Source organism: Protopterus annectens, chromosome 4.part0 (genome assembly GCF_019279795.1).
Source record: "Protopterus annectens isolate FY-2018-M chromosome 4.part0, PAN1.0, whole genome shotgun sequence".
Taxonomy (NCBI): domain Eukaryota; kingdom Metazoa; phylum Chordata; order Ceratodontiformes; family Protopteridae; genus Protopterus; species Protopterus annectens.
The window spans coordinates 226,295,716-226,312,428 of NC_056733.1; the positions used below are offsets into that span (position 1 = coordinate 226,295,716).

Sequence of the window (16,713 nt, forward strand, 5' to 3'; positions counted from 1 at the left end):
TCCCAGGACTGAACCCTGTGGTACTCCACTTGTCACTGGTTTGAAGTCAGATTTGGAGTCTGCAACTTTTACAGTGTGGGTTCTGTCAGCGAGCCAGTTGGCAACCTGTCTTGTGGGATTTATACCTAGTTTAGTGAGTTTAGCTATAATTCCAGAATGGGGGATGGTGTCGAAAGCCTTGGCGAGGTCAAGATTGGCTGTGTGAACCACCTTACCTTCATCTACGGCTTTGGTGACTGCCTCAAAGAAGTCGATCAGGTTCAGGAGGCAAGATCTGCCTTTCACAAACCCAAACTGGGTGGGGTCCAGAGTTTGGTGGTTATCAATGTCTTTGTTTATGAATTCCGTGATGATACGTTCCATGGCCTTGCAGACCAGGTTCATCAGGCTAATAGGGCGATAGTTCCCAGGATCAGTGGTGGCTCCCCCTTTGTGGAGTGGGATAACTGTTGCTGTGTGCCATTCATTGGGCACAAAGCCTGACGCGAGGCTATGATTGAACATGGTGCTTAAGTGGGGAGCCAGTTCGTTCTGACGTTCGTGTAAAACGCAGCCTGGGATGTTGTCCGGTCCTATGGATGCTGTGTTTTTGGCTTTAGAAAGTGCTGCTTTTACCTGTGAAGTTGTGATTACAGGGACTCTGCACTTGTCCTGTATAGATATGGGCCCTTTAGGGGGGTGAGAGGGTTAGCACTGAACCTATCTGCCAGGATGTTGGCAATATCAGTTGGTTCTGTAATTTTTGTGCCATTGTGCTGTAACTCAGAGCAGGTCTGGGTGTTGCTATTGAGATTCTTGACATAGCTATAGAATGCTTTGTGGTTGTCCTTAGAATCAGTGGCAATCTTGTTTTCATAGCTAGCTTTGGAGGATCATATAAGGGATCTCAGCTTCTTGCTGAGGCTGACCAGGGAGCTCCTCCACTCATGGGATTTTACTCTCTTTTGCAACAATTTCTTCCTTCTGTTGTAGAGTTTGTTTATGGCAGGGGACCACCAGATTGGCTTCCTTTTTTGGAGGATAGCGTCTTGGTTCTGTTTGGGATAGCATGATTCATGCACTCGTGTAAGTGTTTATAGAGTGCATTTAGGATTCAGCAGTCGTAACTGTATTGTCCATCTGCATGGGTGTCATGAAGTTCACCACTTCTGTCTTAAGAAGCATGAAATTGGCTTTGGAGAATTTTTTTACTGTGGTTTCCTTAATGGGGGTGGGGGCGGGATGTGGATATCTAGGGTGATTAGCTTATGGTTGGATCTGACCAATGAGGAGTTGACTTCAGGTGTGGAACACTGGTCACTCATATTGGTAATGACTAGGTCTAGGATATTGTTGCCCCTGGTGGGGGGGTGTGGATAAGTTTATCCAGGGCATTGGAATTTATGAATTCCAAAAAGCGCTGAGCAAAGGAGTTGGTACATGAGTAGTTTTCCCAGTTAATGGTGGGGTAGTTGAAATCGCCCAATATTAGGGTGTTTGGTTGAACCCTAATATTTTCTGGTATATCAAGAAAAGAGGAGTGGGAATCCTGGGGCATGGTGGGGGATCTGTAGCAAGCTACAATTTGGATTGCAGTTTTGCCTAGAGTTAGTCGCACTTGGATAACCTCGGCTGCATTATGCTGAGCAACTAGCCTGGAGGTGTGGATATCCTTAATGAATATAGACACACCTCTGCCTTTGGTGTTCCGGTCCAGGTTTGATGGCCGAAAAGTGTGGTATGAGTTATAGCCTGGTAATGGCATATCCTTATGTAGCTTTACCAGGTCTCAGTAAGAATCACAATGTCAGGGCAGTGTAGTGACAGAGCTGCATGTAGTTCTGTTGTTTTGTTAAGCATGCTTCTTATGTTAATGTTGAGTATAAGGAGGTCTGTTGATTTTCTGAGGGAGCATATTGTCTGTATTGCTTGGTTTGGTGGTGGAGTTGGGGTTAGATGTTGGGCCAGGATTTGAGTGTATATCTCCACCTAGTATGAGTTTAGATGCTGTGTGGGTGATAACCATTGGGTATTTAAAAAATAATTTGTTATACTGTAGGGAGATATAGGCTTTTGCATGGTACTGGGGAATTCTAAATTTGGCCATGTCCATTTGAGATGTGCTATATAAAGAAGGTGCGATTAATAATATGTATGGTTTGGTTTCTGAAGGGGTTGAGTAGGTGAGAGATTGCATAATTAGCTTGGGGTTAAGGTTTTGATGATAGGAGGTGGTGTGAGCTAAAGTGAGGAGGATTCCTAATACTACAACTTGTAATGATAGCATTATGTATTTTAGTGTTGCATAGGCAGTGTCCTCCTGGGTTGCCTTGAATTTCAACCTAAATTACTTCAGGGACCTAGTCCAGACAGTCTTTTTGGAGAAATCTACCTTTATCCCGCCCTCAAGAGAATGACTTTCCTGGGAACATGTGTGAACATTGCTTCAGCTCAAGACATTCCTCCCTCAGGACAAACTGTAGATGTTGAAGGACCATTTTAGTAGCTTCATCTAAAAGAAGACTGCAGTCAGGGAATGCATTTTTTTAATTTGCTTTCTTGCTGCTGCTGCCTGTCGGTCATCATCCCCTTCCCAGCCAATCATCCCATTCATTCTCCATCACCAGGACAAGGATTAACCGAGAAGGGTTGTTAGACAGCCATTGGAGGCGGTTCTGGGGTTTTCTTATTTTAACCCTACCATTCTCATGAATACTAGGCTTGCAGAGACAGGCAGTGGACTCTGTAATGGTTGTCCCTCACTTTTGCAAGGATCCCTCTTTATTACATCCTGACAAGAAGAAAAAACAAGATGCATCTTTAACACAAAATGGGACATCCCCGGTGCACTTCATCCTAGTGACTCTGAAGATGACAGCCTCTGTGATCTCACTCAAATTCCAGGCGGGCACAAATTTTCAGAGGATATGTTAAACATTATGAAACTGAAGTCCAGCATAGGAAAATCATATCTAGTAGTCCTCAGAAAGGCTAAGATGATGTTGGTCTTGGAATACGTGTCAGACCGCTACAAATTAGATTTAGTTTACTCCTTTGTTAAAGTACATGCTTCTGCTGTTTTGGAATTTTTACCCCTGGAACCTTCTTTGTATTTCAAATGATCCAGCTTAGGCTGCCTAGAAGACAGATTGCTCCACCGTGGGACCTCAGCTATGTGCTACAAAAAATAACATTGCTTTCCCTTTAAAAAAAGCAGCCTCTTGCCATTTTCAACTTCTTTTCTGGAGGAAGATTATCCTGGTTGCTGTAACCTCTGCTAGACAAGTTTTAGATATGCAGGATTTAATGTAAAAGGGCCCCTTTTGTAGTTTTTCATCAGGGACAGTGCAGTGCAGATTATCTAGTTATTGAAGTGACTTCAAACCAGACCACTCAGTTTTCAGTCTTTTTTTTTCCCAAAGCTTCAAACTTCAGGAAGAGGACTTTGCATTCTGTTGATGTGCATAGACAGCCTAGGTTCTTCCTATACAGGAGCAATGATTTGAGAAAAAAATGCTCAGCTACTTCTCTTTTGCAAAAGGGAGGAGTTAGGCCTATTAAACGAAAACCTTTTCAAAGTGGTTAGGGCACTGAATTGCTTTTTGTTATTTAGCATCATGGGAAGCATGTCTCAGGCCAGATTAGAGTGCATTCTAGTAGCACTACAGCTTTCACCTCCCAGGCCATTAGTGAAGTAGCTACTTGGTGTCTGTGCACATGTTTTAAAAGTATTATAATTTGGGGCTGCATCTAAATGTGTAGGGCTTGTTTTGCCACTGCTGTCTTGCATGGCTTTATTTTCAAGTAGTTATTCTCTCCCCAATTCTCACTGTTTTAGGAATTTTCCTAAAAGTGAGGACTGCAATGTGCGCATAGTCCAGTTCTGTTATGAACTTACCATAACTAATGATGTTTGAGTAGTTTGTTAGTTTAGACTGCCTTCCTCCATCCCTTTGCTTTTTACCCTAATATCTTTGGGTTTGGGTGACATCACCATCTTACCTTCTTCTACCCTGCCTGACCTCCTCCCTTATTTATTGGCTTCTTAAAATATTGAGATGGGGCACCTTCAGGGAGATTCCAACCAGAGTCAGATGGTCCACCTAATCCACCTTACTCTTGAACTCATAAGCTGGGAGGTCCCCATCTCCAATTTTACCAGGACAAGAAAGTTATGAAGATGGCGCCAGCTGACACGCTTGTTGGAGGCAAGGCTTCTGACTGAGTAGTGTTTTAGGGTAGCTCTCCAGAAAATTGGCTGACTGAGGGCTATCTGCAGGCAGCATATCCCAAAAGTGAGGATAGTAATAGTGAAAACTACATGAACATCTATACTTAACAGTAAGTTGGTGACACAGCTTTACTTTATATGTTCAAGAAATAGAAATAAATTCACCTTAAGAGCAGAGCAAAGCTCTGGAGAGGAATTTTGACAACCACTTCAAGAACATACAATTACTTATGTTCAGAGAAACACTAGCAAGTTATTTTTAGTACATGAAGCAAAAGCTGCCTTGATGTACTACTAGATGTTTGAACAGATCACTGCTGCTGTAGCCTTAAGCAATGTGGTTTGCCCTGACAAGGAATGGACACACTGACCAGGTTTCCAAAGCTTTAGGGGTCCTTCCATGTGCCCAAGCCACTGATATGCATGTAGGATATAGAGAAAACAAATGGCTAGTGTGCCAAATACTTTAGAGCTTTCTTGCCTCAAAAGAAAAGGAGGCTAGAGTTTTGTCAGGAGCAGATCCCACATCTGAGCAAAAATAGAGAGATGGATGGAGGGAGGGTGTGGCTACTGCAGCACTGATCTTGTCGGAACACCTACCACTGTGATAAGTTTACTTACACAGCTGTACTGTGTTCATCAGTAGATTACTGCTGTAGTAGCCTTAAGCAGTATGGGATGGATACCGTTGAGGTAAGGGTGGAGAACTGAATCAGTGTGTGGGATCCATTGTGGAATAGTCCTAGCAAAGCTTGCTCTAGACCATTGAGCATCCACTATTAAGTTTACTTACATAACTGTACTTCAGAGAAAGAAAAAAGTGCCAGAGCTCAACTTGTTTTACAGCTTTAAAAGCTATGGTTCATTTAGTGATGTCATACGGTGCTTTGCAGTACATGGAACTTAGCTGCTCTGGTAAACTGCAAAATACAGAGGGAAAAAAAAGAAACGGAAGTGCACAGCTTTTTGCAGCTTGCACTGCCTTTTCAACTGCAGCCACAAGTGAAAGTGTATCTTTGATCCATTGACAAGTTTAAAAACTGTAATACACTTTACCCCTGCTTTTCTCAGAAACTTCTGGCAAAGTAATATAGTTTTTAAAGTTGTTTTAGTTACCCAATGGTGGTCTTTGTTGTCTGCTGTTTATGATTTAGTGTGAGACTAAAGCACAACACTTTGAATGTCATAAAGATGCTTGACAAAGTTGTCTTTTTTTTTTTTTTTTCAATTTCAGGGTGTATTCCTGGCATTACTTGTACTACACCAGTGTTACTAAAGTATCTGTTGACTGTATTACTTGTATATGGATAATTTGTTGGTGGGGGGATGGAGCAATTTTTGGTAAAAATTGTAGATGTCCTCGTCCTGTATCACAGTTGCAGTATTCTTCACACTAAGGATCTCCTGCCAGGGATAGCAAAACATCCAGCCAGTATACCAACACCTGTAGATCTTGCATGTGCCGTATGCTCCCCGTACAGGATGGGAGGGCATAAAGGTGGCATACTAATGCAATTAATCAGAACTACTTTGCCACCAGTCCAAACACCATAATCACTCATTAGTCTGAAAGCCCTTTTGCTATGCTGAATACCTAGCCATCAGGTAAGTGCCCTGTGAGGATCCTTCTACTTTTTTTCTTTGATCTTGTTGTTTGTTGGTTACCTGGAGTTGATGATATCCAAGAAGGGAAAATTTCGGTCTGGGAGGCAGATTCCCCATAAGGGTCATCACAGATGGTGACTTTTTTGTTTGGGTGCTTCCCACGACCATACTTCCTGTAGCATGTGTGTTTGTGCTTAAGACTGTTAGAAGTTGTTTGTCTTCCATGGCCATCTGTCTTGAGAACCAGAGGCCTAAATTATAAAGCCAAGGCAGCATGGCAGAATCTTCTAACCCCAAGGTCCTGTTAAGCAAGGAAAAGATCAAGATATCCTGGCCAGATTGTTTGGCTGTACAGCCTCTACTGGATGTGTCTCTAGAAGCAGGTGAAAGTTCTGTAGTCCGTCTGGTGTCTACATCAAATTCCTCTGCCAAGACCCTGTGTTAGACCAGCATGGATCCTACTTTTCGCACGTCCTCTGAGGCTTTGCATACGTCTGTCCCAGATGTCGAGGGGGGACGGAGGTTAATAATCTCAGAATGCCTTAGAGGGATTCCTCAGATTCTGGTCAGGGAAGAGGCTCCGGGAACTCTTACTGAATCTTGTCAAGGGTCGAAACCTCTGGTGTTTGTTAGAGCTGATGTCCTGATTAGGAGAAAGCAGAGGACTGGGCATACTTCTGTATGCTCTAAGGATCCTGAAAGCGAATAGCAGGAGTTTTCTCAGGGACTATTTAATGCTTTAATGGACTTGAAGCTTCCCCAAGGGGTTTCTGTGTCTACTCCCACTTAGACTTCTACGCCTTCCAAACAGGCTAGGGAACCCAATTCCTCAGACGAAAGTTCAGAGTCTGATGAGTCCCTGTCTTACTCTTCCCAGATGCCTTTGGCTTATGGTTCTGATGAAGAGTCTGAGAGCCCTGAGTCTCCTTTTGAAGAATTGTCTTTTGGACACTATAGCTAGAATAATGGAATATGTTGAGTGTGATTCTTGTCAAGTATTTGATATCCAGAAAAGGTATTATGAGCTTCTTCAGGTGGACACTCCAAAACCTTCTGCAGTGCCTCCTGTGCTGGCTGCCTTGTTAAACACCTTTATAGCTGTCTCTAAGTCTTTTAATTCTCAGCCTCCTGCTCCAAAGAAACATGACAGGTTCTAGAAGGTTCCTCAGGATCATCAATTTTTTGTGTCCTCCTTCTGACCCTGCTGTGGTGTCGGTCTCTTCTGACAAACCTTCTAAACTTTTGTCCTCTTCCAAGCTTCTGCCTTCAGATAAGAATGGTAGGGCAATGGCAAGAGCTGGTAACAAAGTTTATACTGCTTCTACTTTGGCCATTCCAGCCAGCAGTTATCAGATCAATATTTGCCCAGGCTTGTCAGGCTATTTTTGATCTCCCTGATTCTGAGGCAAAATCTTCTGCAGTATTTTGGGTTCTGCCTGTCAGGTGACTTGTCACTCTATCATGTGTAGCTGTGATGCTGCTGATGCATCTTCCAGAGCTGCTGCATTTGAGTCTGTCTTGAGGTGGTGGTGTTTGCTTTGCCTGCAGTCTTTACCTGAAGATGTTAGGACCAAGTTGCTGGATGCTCCTCTAGATAATAAAAAATCTCTTTGGGCCTGCTGCCACTGCTATGTTTAAGTCTCTTTAGGAAAAACATAAAGCTTTGCAGGAATTGAAGCATATTTTTAAATCCCTTATCCCTACGTTCCAGAAGAACTATCCTGCTAGGGCTGCTTTTGTTTGCAAGGCAGCTCCTCCAGGTCACCAAAGGCAGGAAGGGTGGCAGATGAGCTGCTCCTGCTAAGTCTTCTCAGGTTTCCTGTGGCTCAGAAGCCTCCTTTATCTGACAAGACTGTGCCCCCCCCCACACACTCCTCGGCCAGGTTTCCTTATCCCTTCAGCTCTCCCTATGTCTTTCAAACTGGCATATCACCTCAGATTCTTGGATTCTGTCTATTATCCAACTGAGTTACTTAAAGGCGTGGAAGTCGCGCCCCCCCCCCTTTTTTTCTGACCTCCTCTGCAACAACATCCTAATTTCTGGAGGTTCTTGGGTCTCTGTTGAACCAAGTAACTGTTCAACCTGTCTCTCTCTCTCACAAATAGGAAAAGGATTTTACTGCAGAATGTCGTGGTCCCTCAAAAGGAGGGCACTTGGAGATCTTGCTCAACACTTTTCTCTTGAGTGCTTCTCTTAAGATACTTGCTCTTCAAAGCCTGTTTCCTCTTGTTCTTCCCCAGGCTTTTCTGGTGTCCTTGGATCTGAGGGATGCTTACCTTCATATTCCTATTCATCCTGTTTTCAGGAAGTTTTTATGCTTCTTTGTTTTTTTCCTCTCATTTTCAGTTCTCTGCTTTGCCATTTGACCTCTTTACTGCCCCAGGGGTCTTCACAAAATCCCTAGTTCATGTGATTGCCTTTTTCAGGCTCCAAGGCATTCAGATTTTTCCTTGTCTAGACAACCTGCTGCTTCAGGCTGCTTCTCTCTGTTGCCAGTTACAGGATCCTGGAGTTCATTGTATCTCTCTTCCAAAGTCTGGGGTTCACTGTCAACTTTCAAAAGTCTGTCCTGACTCCCTCTAAGGATCATGTGTATCTGGGTTGCAGGATTCAGACAGTGCCAATGTTGGCTTCCTTTCCACCTCCAAAAATGTTGTCCTTGACAGCTTTGTTTCAGTCTTCTTTTCCTATGCCTGCTGTCCTATCCAGAGAATTTTTTCGAATCCTGGGATTCATAGCCTCTTCTTTTCCAATGCTCTCTCTTGCCAGGCTGCACATGTGGAAACTTTGGTGGTACCTCAAGTCACTTTGGTTTCAGAATTCCCATTCTCTGAATTTTAATGTGCTTCTTCTTCTTTGTCTAAAGTGGGAATTTGAGTGGTGGATTCAGCAACTTTCCCTCAACCAGGCCTGACCTTTCAGCCTCCAGTTCCTTCTCAAGAACAAAAACACCAAAGCTTCAGACATGGGGTGGGGGGCTTTATGTGGCCATCTGAAAGTTCAAGGTCTTTGGCTCCTCCATCAGAGGTCAGACCATATCAACATCAAAGAGATGAGAGCTCTGATTCTGGCCCTTCTTGCTTTTCACCCCATGCTCTGTCCAGGCCTTCTAAAAGTTTACATGGACAACATCACAGTAGTGTGGTATGTCAACAAACAGGGCGGGCATAAAGATTCACCTTCTCTGCAGGTTGACTCTTCCGGCCTGGGATCTGGCTTTCAGTTATCAGGTAACTCTTCAGGCAGTGTATATTCCCTCAGAGCACAGTCTAGTAGCAGACACCTTAAGCAGGTCCAAAACAGGCTCAGGAATGGATGCTTCACAGAGATGTGTTTCTGGGGATCAACTTCAGTAGATCGAAATGCCATAACACCGAAACTCAAAAAGACGAGAAGAAAACATGGCAAATACACATCTAAGAATTTTAACAATGCCGAAAGTTTGAAACAACGAATCAAGTAATGCGCATGTCTGTAAGTAATAGGAAAATTTGAATCGCCATCGCGCTAAACCCATAAAGACATCTCCAGTTAATATATAAGGCAAACATTTTTCATGTTTACTGATTGTGACTATAGATCACAGTACAGTGAGGATCGGGAAATTAACTCTTTTCCCTACTGTAATGCAATCATGTAGTTGGTATATATAATTTGCAGGGGGTGTGGGGGGCCGCAGGGGAGATTGTCTCCCTGCAAAAACATTGGAAAAGTTATATTTTTTGTTTATGTGCATTAATATATAGATTTGTTTGTGTTTCGCGCACTGTCCATTCAAATCCTCCAGTGAGTTCTAGACATGAGCATTAGTTAATTCTTTGTTTCAGACTTTCGGCTTTAACATTTGTAGAGGGAATTTGTGATGTTTTTGTCTCATCTTTGAGTTTTGGTGCTGTGGTATTTCAGTCTACTGAAGTAGATCCATTTCTGGACATAGTCCATTGGTGGGGTATTGCTCAAGTAGATATTTTTGCCTCCTCTCTAAACAGGCAGCTCTCTCTTTTCTGTTCGAGTGCCATGCCATCTGGCATGGAAGACAGATGCCATTTCTTTTGCTTGGTGAGAGAGATATTTCTCTATGCCTTCCTTCCCCTTCCTCTACTTCCAAGAAACCTGCAGAAGTTTCTGCTGGACTCCCCAAAAAAAAATCTTGTTAGTGACTCCCTTTTGGCCAAGACAGCACTGGTTCCCCCTCTTATTGCATCTGGCCAGGGGAAATCATTACAAGTTACTTGACCATTTGAACTTCCTCACAGAGGACAAGGGGTAGCTCATCCATCCTCACTTGTCCACTCTTCAACTGATACTGTGGATGATAAGGTTTTGATCCCTTTTGTGCACCTCTTTTCTGAGGATGTGCTTAGGGTTTTACAGGAGGCAAGAAAACATGAGATTTTTTTTGTCTGGTGCCCATGGTCATAACCTGGATCCTTTTTCAGTGGGGGTCTCTCCAGATGTCCTCCTGTTCATATGCTGCAGTATTCATAACATGAGGGAGTTTGCCACCTGCTGACTAGAACAGCTCGTATTCAAAAGTCTAAAGCTACTGTAGGATACGTGCAATATCACATATAGATGCAGTCCTATATCGGTGATAAAGTGGCGGGTATAAAGAGGCTGTTGGCACGCACCAATCCCCAGAACTTTTCTGCTGCAAGTCAGAACATCTTCTCTGGTTGCTTGCTTGTCAGCAGAGTTGTGCATTTCGATCCAGATAAGTTTTCCATTGGAGTTTTTTCTTATTGTTTTGTGTGCTACTGTTGTGGTTGAGGTTACATGTCATCTAGGAAGGGCAAGTGGCAGTGTAGAAGATAAATTCCATATAGAGATTCCCATGACCCTTGCCTCTTTTGCCTGGGCCCTAATCACGACTATACCTCCTGTTTGATTTCCAAGGCCTTTGTCCCCAAGATCCTGTGCAGTTGTCTAGCTTCCCTCAATCTGTACTTAAAGAGCCAGCGACTTAAGCACTTAGCACACAGCATGGAAGGTACATTGGGGTCTTCAGGTGAGCCATTTAAGAAGGCCAAGAAATCTAGGTCCGACTTACCTGCTGCTCCTCCAATTCCAAACATCTCTCCTGAGGCCGATGTTGGCCAGGAGACTGTTTCAGAGTCTGTAGGAAATTCTTCCATGGGTACCAGTGTGGAGGCTGTGAAGGATCCTACTAGGACTTCCTTGGGGGATACACAGACGTCCGCTGTGATTGTAGGTTGGGGACCCAGGCTTATTGTTACTGAAGGCCCACGTGGCTTTCCTGAAATCATTGTTTGCGAAGATGTCCCAAGCAATATTATGGAGTGTCGGCCAACGTTGGGTGCCTTGTCCTTCCACCACATGCATGTCCCACAAAAGAAGCAGCAGAAAATTAAGCATGCTTCTCCTGTTACCCAAGAGCAGCCTGTAGATTGGCAAGCCTTTTCTCAAGAGCTCTTTAATGCCTTTATTGACCCTGAGACAATCTACTGGTCTCTCTCTCCCTTCCCCCTGCTTCTCCACAAAAGATGATGTCAGTTGACATTTCATATGATGATTTTGACTCATCTGCAAATGAATCATTGGCATACTCTGCCCAAACTTCATCTAACTTAGGATATGCTTCCCTGGAAGAAGAATCAGATGGCACAGATTCTCCAGGGAAGAATATTACTTTTGGGGAAACCATTGTTAAAATGAGGGAGTTCTTTAAATGGAATTGCTCCTAGGTGTCAGAAATTTAAAAAAAAAAAAAAAAGGTATTATGACCTTCTGCAGATGGATTCCCCATCTCCATCTGCAGTTCCCCATGTGCTGCCAACTTTTTTAGGTTCCTTTTCTGCAGCTTCTAAGTGCCCTGATTTCCAACCTTTTGCCCCTAAAAGGCCCGACAGGTTTTACAAGGTGCAAGAGGATTCCAAATTCCTGTTTAAATGTCCCTCTGCAAACCCTGCAACTATTTTTGTCTGCTAAGGCCTCTAAGATGTTGCCTTCCACTCCCCTTTTCCCCTAAGACAAGGAGAGTAAAGTTGCGGTGAGGTTGGGGAAGAAAGTCTATACTTCAACAACTTTGGCATTTAGAGCCATAAAGTACCAGACCCATATGGCAAAGTACTTTTTAACCCTTCTTTCTGATGCCAGTAAGCTAATTTCAGAGCTTCCAAACTCTCCTGCTGAGGCTCAGTTATCCTCCATTCTGAGCTCTTCTGCTCAAGTCATACACCATTCAATTAACTGTAGCTATGATGCTGTTGAGGCATCTACCAAGGTTGCTGTTTCAGGGTCTGTTCCCAGGAGGCACTACCTGGCTCAGATTACAGCCCTTGCCAGATGACATAAAGGCTAAAAGTATGGATGCAACCCTTGACAACAAGGCCTTGCTTGGTGCTTCTGCTGCAGAAGATTTTAAGTCCTTACAAGAAAAGGGCAAAGAGCTACAAGATCTAAAACACATTTTTGTGTCCCCAGTTCCCAAATTTCAAAGGAACTACCCCTCTAAATCCCTCTCTGTAAGGAAACCTCACAGAACTCAGTCTTCCAAGGTTAAAAGAGATACTAGGAAGCAGTACTCAGCCAAGTCCTCATCATCATCTGCTGCTCAGAAGCAGCCCTTGCCGAGCAAGCCAGATAGTTTGTGACTACCAACCTCCTTGCACCCAGACTCCTCTGTCCTTACATCTGTCTCTCTCCCTGCTTGGAAACAGATCACACAGGACTTTTGGGTCCTGTCAATCATCCTTCAAGGATACTTCATGGTGTGGAAGACTCCACCTTCCTTCAGGAGTATTCCACAACCCCCAAAAGAACAGCTGGATTACATTCCCCAAGTCATTTTCAGTCTTCTTTCTCAGGGTGCCATTCAGGAGGTCCCACCTTTCCAAATAGGGGAAGGGTTGTACTCCAGGATGTTCCTGGTCCCCAGGAAAGATGGCCCCTAGAGGCCCATCCCAGACTTGTCGCACCTAAACACCTTCCTGAAAGTTCCCACCTTTCACATGCCATTCTTGAACACTCTACTTCCCCTCATCCTTCCTTAGGCCTACATGGTGTTTCTGGACATCAAGGATGCTTACTTCCACATTCCTATTCATCCTCTGTTCAGGAAGTATCTTCAATTTGCTATTGCTTCCTCACATTTTCAGTTCTCTGCCTTGCCTTTTGGACTGTCTATGGTCCAAGGGTCTTCACAAAATGCTTAGCTCCTGTCATAGCCTTTTGCAGACTAAGGGGTATTCATATTTTCCCGTACCTGGATGATCTCCTTCTCCAGGCTCATTCTCCAGACACCCTTAAAGGAAAACATCTCACTGTGTCTCTGCTGGAGAGTCAAGGAATCACTATCAACTATCAACAATTTACCCTGCTTCCTTCACAAGACCAAGTTTTTCTAGGGTGCAGAATACAGACAGACAGGATATTGGCTTCCTTACCACCCCAGAAGGTTCTGTCTCAAAGCCTGCTGCCAGGCTCTCATGCCTCTTCATTCCCTGACCGCCAAGTAGTTTCTCTGCCTCTTGGGCTTAGTGGCATCCACTGTCCACATGCTACCTGTAGCCAAGCTGCACATGAGGAAATTCCAGGTGTACCTCAGGTCATCATGGATACAACGCACACATCCATTGGAGTTTGTTATTCCCCTTCTTCCCTACTTGAAAAAGGAACTGAACTCTTGGATTCAGCAGGTTACCTTGAATCCAGGACTACCCTTACATCAGCCCCTTCCCACTCAAGAACTGTTCATGGATGCTTCAGACTTGGGATGGGAGCAACCCTGGCATCCTGGAATATTTAAGATATGCGGTCTCCCTCCCAAAAGAGGGAACACATGAATATAAAAGAGATGAGAGCCCTAATTTTCACTCTGCAAATTTTCAAACCTCCTCTTCTTTCAGGAGCCTTAAAGTGGTTCACAGACAACGCCACAGTCCTTTGGTATGTCAACAAGCAGGGAGGGACCAAGTCTTATCTCCTATGCAAACTGGCTCTCCAAGCTTGGGAGTTAGCCTCTCAGACTCAATTCGCCCTACAAGCAGTCTACATTCCTTCCATTCAAAATGTTGTGGTCGACACATTGAGCAGCTCCATGACTCAGTCCCATGAATGGATGTTACACGAGGATGTTTCTGGGCATTGTCCTTCAATGGGGTATGCCTCAGGTAGATCTCTTTGCCTCCCCTATGAACAGACAACTTCCAAAGTTTTGTGCCAGAGTTAACAATCCTCTGGCATGGAAGGTGGACGCCCTGTCTTTTTTTGGAAGGGGATGTTTCTGTATGCATGCTCTCCTTCCCACTTCTCCAGAAAGTCCTGTTGAAGATCCAGCAGTAGCTACCAAAATCTTGTTGGTGACTCCCTTTTGACCAACACAGCAGTGGTTCCCCCTTCTGCATTTAGCCAAAGACAATTATCACAAGTTACCCCACAGAGTGGACCTACTCACATAGGACAAGGGATCCCTAATACATCCACAGATTTCAGCCCTGCGACTGTGTGGGTGATAGGGTTTTGGTCCCTTTCAGACACCTTTTCGCTGAGGATGTGCTGCAAGAAGGCCAAAAACCCAATACTAGGAAATACTATATTTCCGAATGGAAAAGGTTTTCCATCTGGTGTCTTTCTAAGGACCTGCATCCACTGCTGGTGAACATTCCAGTAGTTCTGTCTTACCTGTGTGAATTATTGAAGAGTGGATTGCCATACTCTTCAGTAAAAGCTCATCTTTCGGCAATCTCTACCTGTCTGCCTATGATTCCTTCCTTGGCTTCAAGGTTGAAAGTTAAACTTTTCCTGAAAGGTGTTCTTCATATCAGACCACCAAGGAAACTAGTTCCTCCTCCTTGGGATCTAAATTTTGTTCTACAGAAACTTATTTTGGCTCCTTTTGAACCAGCAGTTGTTTCTTCTCTTCAGCATTGCACTTGGGAAATCAGTCCTCCTTGTGGGCATCACCTCTGCCAGAAGGTCTCAGAACTTCAAGCACAGATGGCCTCTTCCCCCTTTACTGTTTTCCACAGGGATAGGGTCTCCTTACACACTATAATCCCTCCTTTATTGCCCAAGGTGGTAAATGAATTGTCACTTATAGTCCATTAATCTGCCCACCTTTTTCCCATCTCCACAATCCTCTAGTGAGAGGATTTTACACACCTTGGATGTGCGTAGACAACTCATTTTATTTAGACAAAACCAAGCCTATTAGGAAATCTGACTGTCATTTTATTTTCCATCATCCTAGGTCTCTGGGCAGGCCTGTTTCAAAGCAGACCATCTCCACTTGGATTTACAAAACCATTTCCTTCTGCTGTGCGTCTTATGGGAAAACTCTTGCTACCCCATTTAAGGCACATTCCACTAGAGCCTGTGTCCTCTTCTGGTTCTTTCTTCAAAGGTCTAGACACCACCTCCATTTTAGAAGCAGCTACCTGGTCTTCACTGTACACTTTCACAGCACATTACAAGTGATAGTATTTCCAGGTCTAGAGCTGGTTTTGCAAGGGCTATCCTGCATGGGGTTTGTAGACTACTGCTGCAACTCTACCAAATTCCACTGCATGAGATTTGGCATTCTCCCTCTTGTTATGAATACTGCAACATATGAGTAGAAGGACATAGAATAGTTGTGTAAAATCTTATTGTAACCATAGATGTCCTTCTCTTCTCTTCTCTTCTATATGCTGCAGTATACAACCCCCCACCTTTCCCCTGATGCTTGCCTGTATGCTGATTGTGTGTTTCCTCACCTTTTTCAGGCTGGTGTTCTTCCTGGTGCATTCATTTCTGAGGATTGATGCGTGCCGATGTCATTTTATGACCGACATAGGACTGGATCTATGTGCAACATTGTGAAACGTTGCACATACTTTAGAGTAGCTTTAGACTTTTGTATACAGGCCAGACATTCGAGTCAGCAGCGGCAGACTCCCTCATGTTATGAATACTGCAACATATAGAAGATGACATCTATGGTTATGGTAAGATTTTACACAACTGTTCTTTCTCTCCAATTTGTGTGAGTTGCTGCAGTCTGGCTTGGCCTCTTCTGTAAAGGCCCATTTGTCAGCTATTTCTGCTTCTCTGCCCTTGCATCCTCCTCTGGCTACTTGATTTGAAGTCAGTTTCTTAAAGGCGTCCTAGAAAGCCTGTTCGTCCTCCTTGGGACTGTAATTTTGTTTCAGAAAAACTGACTTAAGCTCCTTTTGAGCCTGCAGGTTCAGCTTCTCTGCAGCATTGTACTTGAAAGATTGTCTTACTACTTGCTCTTACTTTGGCTTGGAGGGTTTCTGAGCTTCAGGCCCTTATGGCCATCCCTCCTTTTTTGGGTTTTTCACAGGGATAGGTTGTCCCTTCGTGCAAATCCTTTTTATGCCCAAGGTGGTCAATGAGTTCTCCTTGAATCAGGCACTTCAACGCCCCTTCCTTTTTTTTCCTTTTCCTCAGTCTGCTAATGAGATTGTCCAATATACCTTGGATTTGCGCATACACCTCCGGTATTATTTGGATAAAACTAAGGCCATTTGTAAATCTGACTATCTTTTTGTTTCTTTTCATCCCAGGGCATTGGGTTTGGCTGTTTCTAAGCAATCCATCTCCTCCTGGATTTCTAAGGCCATTTATTTTTTTTATTCTTTTCATGGCAAATGTCTGTCTACTTCCTTTAGAGCTCACTCCACTAGGGCCGTTACTTCTTCTGGTGCTTTCTTCAAGGGGTTGAATGCCAATTGTGTCCCTGAAGCTGCTACTTAGTTTTCAGTGCATACCTTTACTAAACATTATAAATTGGATGTGGTTTTTAGGGCTAGAGCAGGTTTTGCTCGAGCCTTTCTACATGGTTTTGTTGAGAGCTCTTCCCAGCCTTCCACCTCCCAATCCTTTTCTTGAGCTTTTGCACTCTCCATGCTGTGAAAAGTACTGCAACAGTGAT

The 16,713-nt window shown here is 43.9% G+C and overlaps 1 protein-coding gene across 3 annotated transcripts in view; it reads left to right on the plus strand.

Moving 5' to 3' along the window:
• Positions 1-16,713, plus strand: part of GPS1 (G protein pathway suppressor 1) — a 2,619,406-nt gene that overhangs the window by 1,720,836 nt on the left and 881,857 nt on the right. The window lies entirely within an intron of this gene.